Genomic DNA, 10,071 nt, shown 5'->3' on the forward strand with positions numbered 1-10,071 from the left:
CCCAAAATAGCTGAGCCTGTTTCCAGAATCCTAATGCTGCTGTGCACCCACCTCAGACCCTCTCTCTCCCTCTCTCCCCCACTTGCAAAAACACAGCTGTGCCGATGATCACCAAGAACAACAAAGATGGGCAGGGGTGCCCACTGCACTGGCTGCTGGGAGATCCAGCCTTGCAAAAGGCCTCTGGGTCCTCATGCAAGACTTTGATTCCCTCTTTGTGAAGGGACAGGCAAGGGGGAAATCAGACTGGCTTTTGCTTCCCTCTGTAACACCCTGCCTCCTGGAGCCTGGGGCAGAAGCCTAGGCCTCGGAGGTCCTGGGTTTGCTGGGTACCCAGTCAAGGCCTCATTCAGGGGAAAGTTGCCTCCACCAGGCTTGGGCCCCTGCTTTCTCCTGTTAATTGAGATAATGACCCAACTCCCAGGGCTGCTTGAGCTTGAAAGGGGCTTTGAGATGCTGGGATGAAAGGCAGTACAAAGCCAGTGCAAGCTGTCGGGGGAGTGGGAGGCCTGGCTCTGGGCCTCCTCCAGCCCCTGTGCTGAGTCACTTCCTCCCTCCTGCTTGCGTTTTGCCTCAGTAATCCAGAGACACTGAACTCTCCTTTCAGGACAGTTAGGGGGTGGAGTGGGGAGGTCTTCCCCCAGAGAGTGTATGTAGGACGCAGGACACAGGCCAGGCACGAAGCCCATTTCACCACAACGGGAGCCCCCACCCAGGAGGTGTGCTGGTCCGGATGCTGGTGAGGAAGCTGCTGCGCATTATAGCGTTATGACTCTCTCTCTCCCCTCCCGTGGTCGGGAGGGTGAGGTGGCTCAGGGATGGGCATCCTTTTGTTACACTTAAACTGAGGAACAAAGGGGTGAAGAGGCTTCCCAAGGTTTCCCAGCACATCTGAGGAGAGAGCAGATCTGAAGCCTTCTGACCCCTGTGTCCTGGCCCCAGAGGCAGCCAGACCCCAAGTTACTCATTCTTTTAAATATGGGACTTTCCTATGAGCTTCCTGGCCCCGTGCTCTGTGTTACCAGCAATTACGCAGGCTTTGCCTTCAAGAAATTTCTTCTCCTGGGGACACCTGGCTGGCTCAGCGGTTGAGCATCTGCCTTCGGCTCAGGACATGATCCTGGGGTCTGAGATCGAGTTCTGCATCAGGCTCCTTGCAGGGAGCTGCTTCTCCCTCTGCCTGTGTCTCTGCCTCTCTCTGTCTCTCGTGAATAAATTCAACAAAATCTTAAAAAAAATTTTTTTTTCTGGTCAACAAGGATCTCTTTGGTACATGGAAGGATCACTAGATACTCCAGGGTAAAGAAAAACACCTGAGGCTTGAGCAAGGGAGTGAGGTCTTCCCGAAGATCAGGGTAGAGAGGTGAGCATTGCCAGGGGCAGGATTCTGGTGTTGGCCTCTGCCCATGGCCTAGAACCGCAAAGTCCTCCAGGAAAGGCTCCTCCTGCAGGCCTTCAGTTGGCCTCTGTGAGACTGAGCTCCAGGCCAGGAGGCTTGAGTCCCCTTCATCTGGGGGACCTCAACTCACACCCCCCTCCTGAGAGCCTGGGTATCCAAGTCAGCATTCCCACAGGGAGATGACAGCCAGCCCCCCACTCTGGGCCAATCCTGTACGACAGACAGACAAACAAGATATGCTTCCCGTCCTTGAAGAAGAAACGGGAGCGGGCCCCAGACCAGGAGAGGGAGGAACAGACATGGGCTGGCAGGGAAGGAGGTGCAGGCATGGTGCTTTGGGGGCCCAGGAGGAGGACTGCGTGAAAGCCCAGAGGGCTATTCAGTGGCACTTCAGAACCGAGGGTTCCCCTTTTATGTTTTGACATCACCCCCAGTACAAGGCCTCTGGTGGCATTCCCTAAACCGGCAGGCCTGGCCTAGCTCAGATGGAGCTCTGGGTGGTTCTCCCCCTGTGAACTTTCTCATCCCCAGACACCCAAAAAGTAGGGGTGACGATACCACCGGCAGCCGGTGGGTCGTGGGTTTAGAGACACCGAGTGTTAGAGCAGCCGCAGCTCAGAGCTGGTGCCTCCAGAGGACTGGTTAATCCAGGTCCGGTCCACACCTTGCTTGTTGGGAAGCAGGGGGAGGGGCCTGTGTGCTTGGGTAGGAACTCTCTAGGCAGGCCGGCAAGGGTGGTCAAAGCCCAGAACCACAGGCTGAGGGAGGTTGTGTAAGGACTTTATGGGAGGGCTTTCCAGGTGGCTGGGGCTCGGGCCTGAGGCGGGGAGCTGCCTGCAGTGACCCCTCAGGTGTTCCAGGACTCGGGCAGGTCTGGAGGCCGCAGGACCCAGAAGGAGTGAATGTGAGGGAGGAAGCCGCAAGGGGTGTGTTTTTCCTATTTTTCTGGGGCTTGGGGCTCAGGGCTCCCTCCTCCTGGCACTGGTCCTTCCTGGGGCCCCAGCTCCAGCTTGTTAGTTTTAACTGGAACAATTTCCTTTGAACTCAGCTTGAATTAGCATCACCATGGCGATGGATCCGAGTGTTCAGGAGTCGACCTGGTCTTCACCCCTCAAGCAATTAGCTCCAAGGAGCAAAGCTGAAGGAGGAGGAGGAGGAAGAGAGAAGATGAAAGGGGGGAGACACCAGGAGGGAGGGGAAAGGTAACGGAGTAGGGGAGCGGGGAGACTGGAGGGGTGAAAGATGAGGAGGGGGCGGGCGGGATGCTGGCGGGAGGAGGAAGGAGCCCAGGAGGGGTAGGAGGGGGTCTCTGTGCGGCTGCTCCTCCAAAGCCCTTCCCAGGGCTGCACCTGCCTGTGGGGAAGAGGGGAAGCAGCATCCCCTCCTTCCTCGCGGAGCCTGGGAGGCAAGGTGCGCTGTCCCCACGTCCTGGGAGAAGAGCCAGCCCCTGGAGCAGTCACCCCCAGGCCGTGAGCCCCTTCCTCCTGCAGGGACCAGGCTGGTCAGAGTCAGATCAGGGCCTGGGAAGCTGAGAACCGAGGAGGGGTCGCCGATCCCACACTTACTTGCCCCGTGACCTCTGTAAATGGCAACGGGAGAGGGGGTTCAGGGGGAGGACTTCCCTGGCGCCCACTCTGCAGTGGTCTCTGTGAGGTCATTGCCGGCCTGCTCGTCAGCTCCCTCTCTGGTTTGGGAGCTTCGGGATGCCATAGTCCTTGGAGAATTCCCAGACACCAGCACCATGCCTGACACACAGTAGGCAGGCACTAAGGATTTTTGCAAATAAATTGACAATTTATGTCAATATGGATGAACTATTGGTTTGTTTGCTTTTTTTTTAAATGGATGGTAAAAGCAAAGAAAAGGGGATAGCAAACCAGAATCCTCCAGAATTTGATGGAGTTGAGATTCTCTCTTTTGTCCCACCTCCTCCAGGAAGCCCTCAGGGACTTGCCACTCCTCTGCCACCTCCCCAGGCCCCTGCAATCATCCTCCTGGCTCATCCATCTCCCCAGCTAGGTTGGGCTCCACCAGGCCAGGGACTATACCTCATTTGCCAGCTCCTTGCGTGCTCCAAGTACCAAGTCTGCGCTCTAGAAATGCCTGTGAATGCAGGGACCTCAGTATTTGTGGAACGCCTGGACCACAGCTCAGCTGTGGCCTGTGCAGGGCCAGGTGCCAGGCTATCCGAGGCCAGTAAAGGCGATCCCTGGGTAAAACAAATGTGTAAACGGGACTGACAGTGCAGCAAGCCAAGTGAAAACCAGGGCCCCTTGGGGGTGATGGTGATGGTGATGGGGGCAAGTGTTCTGAAGACACTAGTTCCTGTCTGCTCTCCAGAGAACAGAGGGAGGGGGGTGTTTTTTAGGCTCTTGGGGACACAGAGCATTTGAAGAAAGCAAAAAATGTCTCCTCTCAAAAGGAGTCAGATGGGGGCGAATGGGTGGCTCAGTCAGTTGAGCATCTGACTCGGGTTTGGCTCAGGTCATGATCTCGGGGTTTTGAGATGGAGCCCCGTGTTGGGCTCAGCACGGAGTTTGCTTGAGGTTCGCTCTCCCTCCCTGTGCCTCCTACTTGTGCTCTCTCTCAAATAAATAAATCTTAAAAAAAAAAAAAAAAGGAAGTCAGGGGCACCTGGGTGGCTCAGTCGGTTGAGCATCTGCCTTCAGCTCTGGTCATGATCTCAGGGTCCTGGGATCGAGCCCCGCAAGGGGTCCCCTGCTCAGCAGGAAGACTGCTTCCCCCTCTTGCTCTGCCTGCTTGTGCATGCTCTTTCTCTCTAAAATAAAATTTTACCGAAGGGGGTGGGTGGGTTGCCCAAATGGGAAATGTGCTCTGTCAAAGGCTGCGAGGGACCTTCTGAACTGACCCTGAAGGAAGGACCCAGGTGTGGCTCTACAGCCGGCACATGTGCCTTGCGGCCTCTAGGTGTGCTCGTGTATCATGTGTATCATGCCTTGGGGCTCTCTTCCCTGGGTTGTACCCTGTCATGCCCCCCTCCCCCGCAGCGTCGGGAGCTCAGTGGCTCAGCCATCCAGGGCTTCTGAGCTCTGAGCGGGCTGCCTCTCTGCCAGGAATCAGCTAACAGCCTGATTCTCAAGGTCTCTGGCTCTCCGCCTGGAAGGTGGGGATCCTGACAGCCTGGGGCTCCCATCGGTCCCCTTTGCTAGTCATGAGGACTGGTCGAGGCAGGGCTTTGCGAAGCACCCAGCACAGGCCCAGCGTGCTGGAGAGCTCAGTGGCCTGGTGGCCCTGTGAGTCTGGTTTCCCACACGTAAAATGGAAGTAAAATCCTTTCCTGGCACCTTCATTTCATCCACCCCCTGCCTCCCCCAAAGGAGCACCTCTCTCTCCAGGGGACCTCCCTCCATCACCATCAGTGGTCCCATCTGTCCCAGGAGCTGCCCAGCCCTCCCTCTGTCCACGGTTCTGCTCCCACCCTGCCACCCCTCCTCTCTTCTCCCAAGTCCCGCCTCGGGCCTCTCTGCCTCTCCCTCCCTCCCCTCTCCTCCTCTGCTGCTCATTATAAAAAAGAAATCTTTCTAAATACGCCAAAAATGCACTCTTCCCCCGCGGACCCCAGTCTAGCACAAAGGGCTGGTTCTTTCTGGCTGCTCCATGCGGCCTCCTTCTTGCCCACTGCCTTTGAATCGTGGCCCCGTTCACATGACTGGAAGGGCTCACTGGGGATTTTCCCATGTGGCCGGTGGGGAGGAGGCTGGGAGGGCCCCCCGCCGCCCCCCCCCAGAGTTGGTGGAAGGGGTGGAGATGGCAGGCTAGTATCTTCCTGGAGTTTGGTTTATCCTGGCAGGGGCCACTGGAGGGAGGGAGGGAGGGAGGACAAACTGCTTACTTGATATCACGAATACCTCCTGGAAACCTGAAGGATTTCACTGGATTTGCAGGAAGGATTCAAGGTAGAAATCAGGAGGATCATGCTGGACCAGGCTGCCACCGTGTGGAATATCAGGTCTCAAGGATAGTCGTGCAGAGGTGGCCTGTCCTCTGGGGCAGGTTGGCCTAGAGGCAGAGGAGGGGCTCCCCGATGGGAAGGGGGGTGGGTTGGGGGGGTGAGCACTGGGGTTCTGCAGGGAGTGCTGTGCTTTCTCTGCTCTGGGCTCCTCCCCACCCCACACCCCCACCCAGTGCCCAGAGGGTGAGCAGCTCCTCCCCTCCCAAGCCAGGATGACCTTGCTCAGGAAATAAAGACAACTCAAGGAAATGGGCAGAGGAGGGGGCATCCAGGGCCTGCTCACAGGGGCTCCGAGACAGGCCCCCAACTGGCTAGGTGGGGCTGTAGACCGCTCTGCCCCTGGCTGTGGCTGGAGAGGCCTTGGCCTCAGCCTTCCCTGCCCTCCTGTCCCCTGTGGATTTCTGAATTTCCCACTGTCCTTCCTGCATTCTCCCTCAGCAACCTCCTCCCCTCCCCTCCCCACCCCACCCCTCAGCAGCTGGCCGCTGGAAGTCAGTCGTGTTCCTGAGTTAATCACAAACTCCTGTACTTTGCCCTTGACTCAAGGCCATCGTTAGTTTGTCCCAGGGCAATAGGGACAGCTTGCTGTGCTCTGGCTTCAATGGTGTTGGGAGAGCAAAAGGCTGGGAGAAGGAGAAGGGAACTAGTGTTTAGCAAGGCCTCCTGCTGTTGTGCACTAGTCTGGGTGCTCAGCAGATGGTGACCTCACGAGGGTCCTACTGGTGGGGAAGAGCAGTTAAATGCAAACTCCAGTTTGCACTTGAGAAACTGAGGGGCAGGGGGGCGCCTGGGTGGCTCAGTTGGTTAAGCTTCTGACTCTTGGTTTTGGCTCAGGCCATGATGTCAGGAGCCTGGGATGGAGCCCCTCCTTGGGCTCTGGGCTCAGCAGGGAGTCTGCTGGAGATTTTCCCTCTGCCTTTATAGCTCCTCCTGCTTGAGTGTGCACATGTGTGCTCTCTTTTTTTTCTCTCTCTCTCTTAAATAAACAAATGAATAAAATTAAAAAAAAAAAAAAAAAAAACTAAGGTGCAGAAGCCTTACTTGCCCCGGAGCTCACAAATCTGAAATGAAGAATGGAGACTACCTGGAGGCTTCCAGTGGCGTTCTGAGAGGGTTTCCAACCATGGTTAGGTTAGAAAACCCTGTGATTTTCTGTGAATATGGACAGGAAGCTGTGGGAGCAGGGAGAGAGGAGTGGGGTCTGTGTACAGCCTGCACTTGCAGGCAGAGGGAGGGCCCCAAGGGGGATTGGGAAGGCCCACGAGGTTAGACATTTCTTTGGACCTGGAGGACACCAACACTGCCCTGCGTACTGACAGGGGTGTTGAAGAGCACTCCAGGCCCGGAACACCCCACACCAGAAGCCCTGGAGCACCATGGTCCGGCTTGAGAAGATCAGGAGTTTGGGACACTGTACTGGGGAGGCCAAGTTCATGGGTCTTGTTCCCTGCCCACCCCCCAGCAAGGTGGAGCCCTAAAATGGGTGTCCAGCAAAGCAAGGGGTCCTGGGGGAGCACAGCTCTGTCTTTGCTCTCTCCATACCTGCTCCCCTGGCCACCCCCAGACTGGGCATCCTGCCACCGCACCAAGCCCATCCCTCCTTCCCTCCTAGGCCCAAGTAAAAGTCCGTTCTTTTTGCTTCTTTCCACTTTCTCTTTCCCACTCACCCTCTCCCCCTTCCTCCGCCTGCTCCCCTCCCCCACCCCATCTGCCCTAAAGAGCAAATTCCTATCCTGACTGGGGAAGCTTTGCTGGAATCTGGAGGCCTGGTTTGGCTAAGGGAGAAGAGGCAGCAACTGCAGATCCAAGAGCAGGCCTGAAGGAATGAAAGGAGCAGAAGGAGGGGTCAGGGATGAGGACAGATGCGGTCCTGGGGGGGAGGCGGGGGATGGGGAAGGCTGGTGAGAGGAGTGGCCCCAGAACCCCCGAGACTTCTGGAGACATATAGGATGCAGACACAAAAGAGGCATGTCAGGATAGGGGAGCCCCGGGTCCCCCGTCCTGCCCTGCGGAGGGGGCCCATGGTGGTTGGGGGCGCTAGGAAGGCACTTGGGTCCCAGCTCAGCCCACCAGGGTGTCTGGTGTAGGCTGCACTGGGAAGCAAAAGCAGAGAAGAGGAGCTGGAGTCCCAGGAGCTGGAGGAGTCAGCAGAAAAGGCAGCGCCCCAGGGTGTCACCAGGAACGCTGGCCACTCTAACTCAGAGGGCTCACTCAGGCCGGCCACCCTCCTACATCCTCCTAGCTCTCCTCCAGGCCTCCAGAATAATCTGAAGTCCCAGCAGCAGGGCTGGTTGGTCCCTTCCACCACCAGCCCAGGTTAACCCTTGCACAGCTGGGCAGCTTCCTCCGGTTTCAGCCCCTCTGGCACGTCCAGCGGTGACTCCTAGCCTCCCAGCACACAGTGGCCTTCCTCTGCCTGCCCAGCCAGCTCCTGGAACACTGACCCCTTCCCTGGCCCCAGTCTGCTCCTCACGGGCCCTATCTCGGGTACTCCCAAGAGCCCAGCAGTCCTGCCTCCCCAGAGGCCTGAGCACTGGGACCTGGGAGGGTAGGTAGCCTGTTCCTGGCCCAGTTGGCCCTAGACTGGGGAAATTCTCTCAAGGCTGAGAAGGTGCAAAGCATCAGAGCAGAAGGGCCTTGGCAGCCCCCCAGCACCACCCCGCCGCGTCCTTTGTAAGGAGACAACCGAGGCCCTGGGCACCCAGGGCCTGAGGACATCTCAGGCTGACCCACTGAGGAGGAGATCCTAGGTGCCCAGAGCCAAAAAGAAGGTGAGGGCAGCCTCTATCAAGGAAGGAGCAGAGGACAGGGAAGGACAGGGGCATTCCCAGGCTCCCGAAAGTACCTGGCTCTTCCAGGGGAGGGCGGGCCTATCCTGTTACCCAACGGGGCAGATGTTGCCTGAAGCTGAGGCCGCCCAGGGTGGGTTTCCGTAGGAGGCTGAAGATGAATCACACCTGGGACCTGTGTGCGTTGCCTGTCCACGTGTGGGGACGCTGAATCAGCGTCGTTGGCAGATAGAGGCGTTGCACGTGTGTGACAGGTCCCAGGGTGCCAGCCCTGTGTGTGTAAGTGGGTCCCCATACCCCAAGGAGCTATGCTCGAGATTATTCCCGGAATGTGCTGGCACACCTGTGTGCTCGTGCATCCTGGGCCTCGTATGTCACTGAGAAGTCGGGTCCCCGAGTGTGGGTGCGTGCAGACCGGGACCAGCAAAGGGCTCTCTATCTGAACAAGAACTCACTGCTGCGTGACAGTCGTGCAGAGATAGGGAAGCCCCAGTGTGCTCTGAATTCCAGAAAACTCCAGTTCCTGAGTTTCCAGCTGCCCCAGCTAAACTGTGCACAGATGTGTGCTGCTCTGCTGAAGCCATAAACAGACCTCCCAGGATTTTTCCAGAGGAAACAGAAATATTTTGGTGTCTGCTCTGGGCAGTAGGATAGGGAGTGGGGACGGTGCTGAAGAGAGGGCTTCAAAACGAAGGGATCATAAAGGAAAGCTGAAGCGGCAAGGGTGTCACCCAAAAGGCCCACAGAGAGGGGAGGCTCTGGTGGCTGCTAATCCTTTATAAAGCCCCAACTACCACCCAGGAGAGTAAAGTCCCAGCTGCAAGGGACCCCAAGATCCCAGACCACTGGTGCCCCACCTCTCCAGGGCCCTCTCTCTGTAAGGGTGCAGAGGACCTCTCGGGGCCCTGGGCAAGTGTCCCACTGCCTTCTGGAAGATCACAGGAGCATACCTCCATACCCTCCACAGCACACGCGGCACATACGCACGCGCACCAGCCATGCGCTGTCACCCCCACGCACCCAACCACACACGCATCCTATGCCAATATTTCAGACACAGTCACAGATACCACACAGACTCCCGCTGCGCACAGACTCAACAATACGATCCAGCAAAGTGCACCCCCACCTCCCCCATGCAGTGATCCCACACACGCAGCCCCTACTCTTCATCAAAATACAGAGACAGGAAAAATTTCCCCCACTCCCATGCATAGTTCCAGACCTTTCCAAGCCAAGGAATAGGCATGATACTCTTAGGCTCCTTGTCAAAGCAAACTATTTAAAAGTTTAAAAGAATTTGACTTGTTCCTGTTGGAGAATTACTTGGATTGGTTTAAATCCTCCACCCCAACCCCAACCCCAACCCTGGGATGAAATTTCTCATTTAACGATGCCCTCCCCCCTTTCCAGGGGACCAAAGTGGCTCTCTTCTCAGCCTATGACCTGGGGCTGGGCCCTGTGTGCTCTGGGCTCTGATGAGGTAGGAGAGATCCTTTTGCATTTTCCCAGCAGTTACTCTGCCCCTGGCATGTGCTGGGCAAGTGAAAGGCATAGAGCTGGAGATGATTTCTCTACCCTAGGGGAGCTTAGAGCTCAGCTGCCCGAGGGGACTCAGACTGTCTGAAAGCCACTGTGTGCACTGCCAGATGGCAGATAAAGTCTGGAGGTGAATGTGGGCGGGCCTTCTGGGAGGTACTTACCTGTGTAGGTCCTGGGGGTGGGGTGAAGAATTCAGCATCATTCCCACCACCCCACATCACTCTTTTCGCTGAACTCACAGCGCTTACCTGAATTTACCTGACTTCTTTGAATATCTGCTTTTATCTGGCTCCACCCCGTCATGTAAGATAAGTGAAAGGAAGTCCACTGCATTTAGAACAGGGTCTGGAGCCAGCTGGAGCTCTTTA

General features: G+C 56.9%; 1 long non-coding RNA gene across 2 annotated transcripts; it reads right to left on the reverse strand.

The window, feature by feature from the left end:
- Positions 1–1,226: 1,226 nt before the first annotated feature.
- On the reverse strand, positions 1,227–5,433 carry LOC140625210 (uncharacterized). Of its 2 annotated transcripts, none has more exons than XR_012024583.1 (3): positions 5,253–5,433; positions 3,448–3,608; positions 1,227–3,144 (listed from the first exon to the last, which is right to left on the reverse strand). It is a non-coding gene; the product is annotated as an uncharacterized lncRNA (long non-coding RNA). The 2 variants fall into 2 exon arrangements; XR_012024591.1 differs by lacking the exon at positions 5,253–5,433 and adding an exon at positions 4,034–4,781.
- Between the last annotated feature and the right edge of the window lie 4,638 nt (positions 5,434–10,071).

The sequence above is a fragment of the Canis lupus genome, chromosome 3 (assembly GCF_048164855.1).
Source record: "Canis lupus baileyi chromosome 3, mCanLup2.hap1, whole genome shotgun sequence".
NCBI classification, from domain to species: Eukaryota; Metazoa; Chordata; class Mammalia; order Carnivora; family Canidae; genus Canis; species Canis lupus.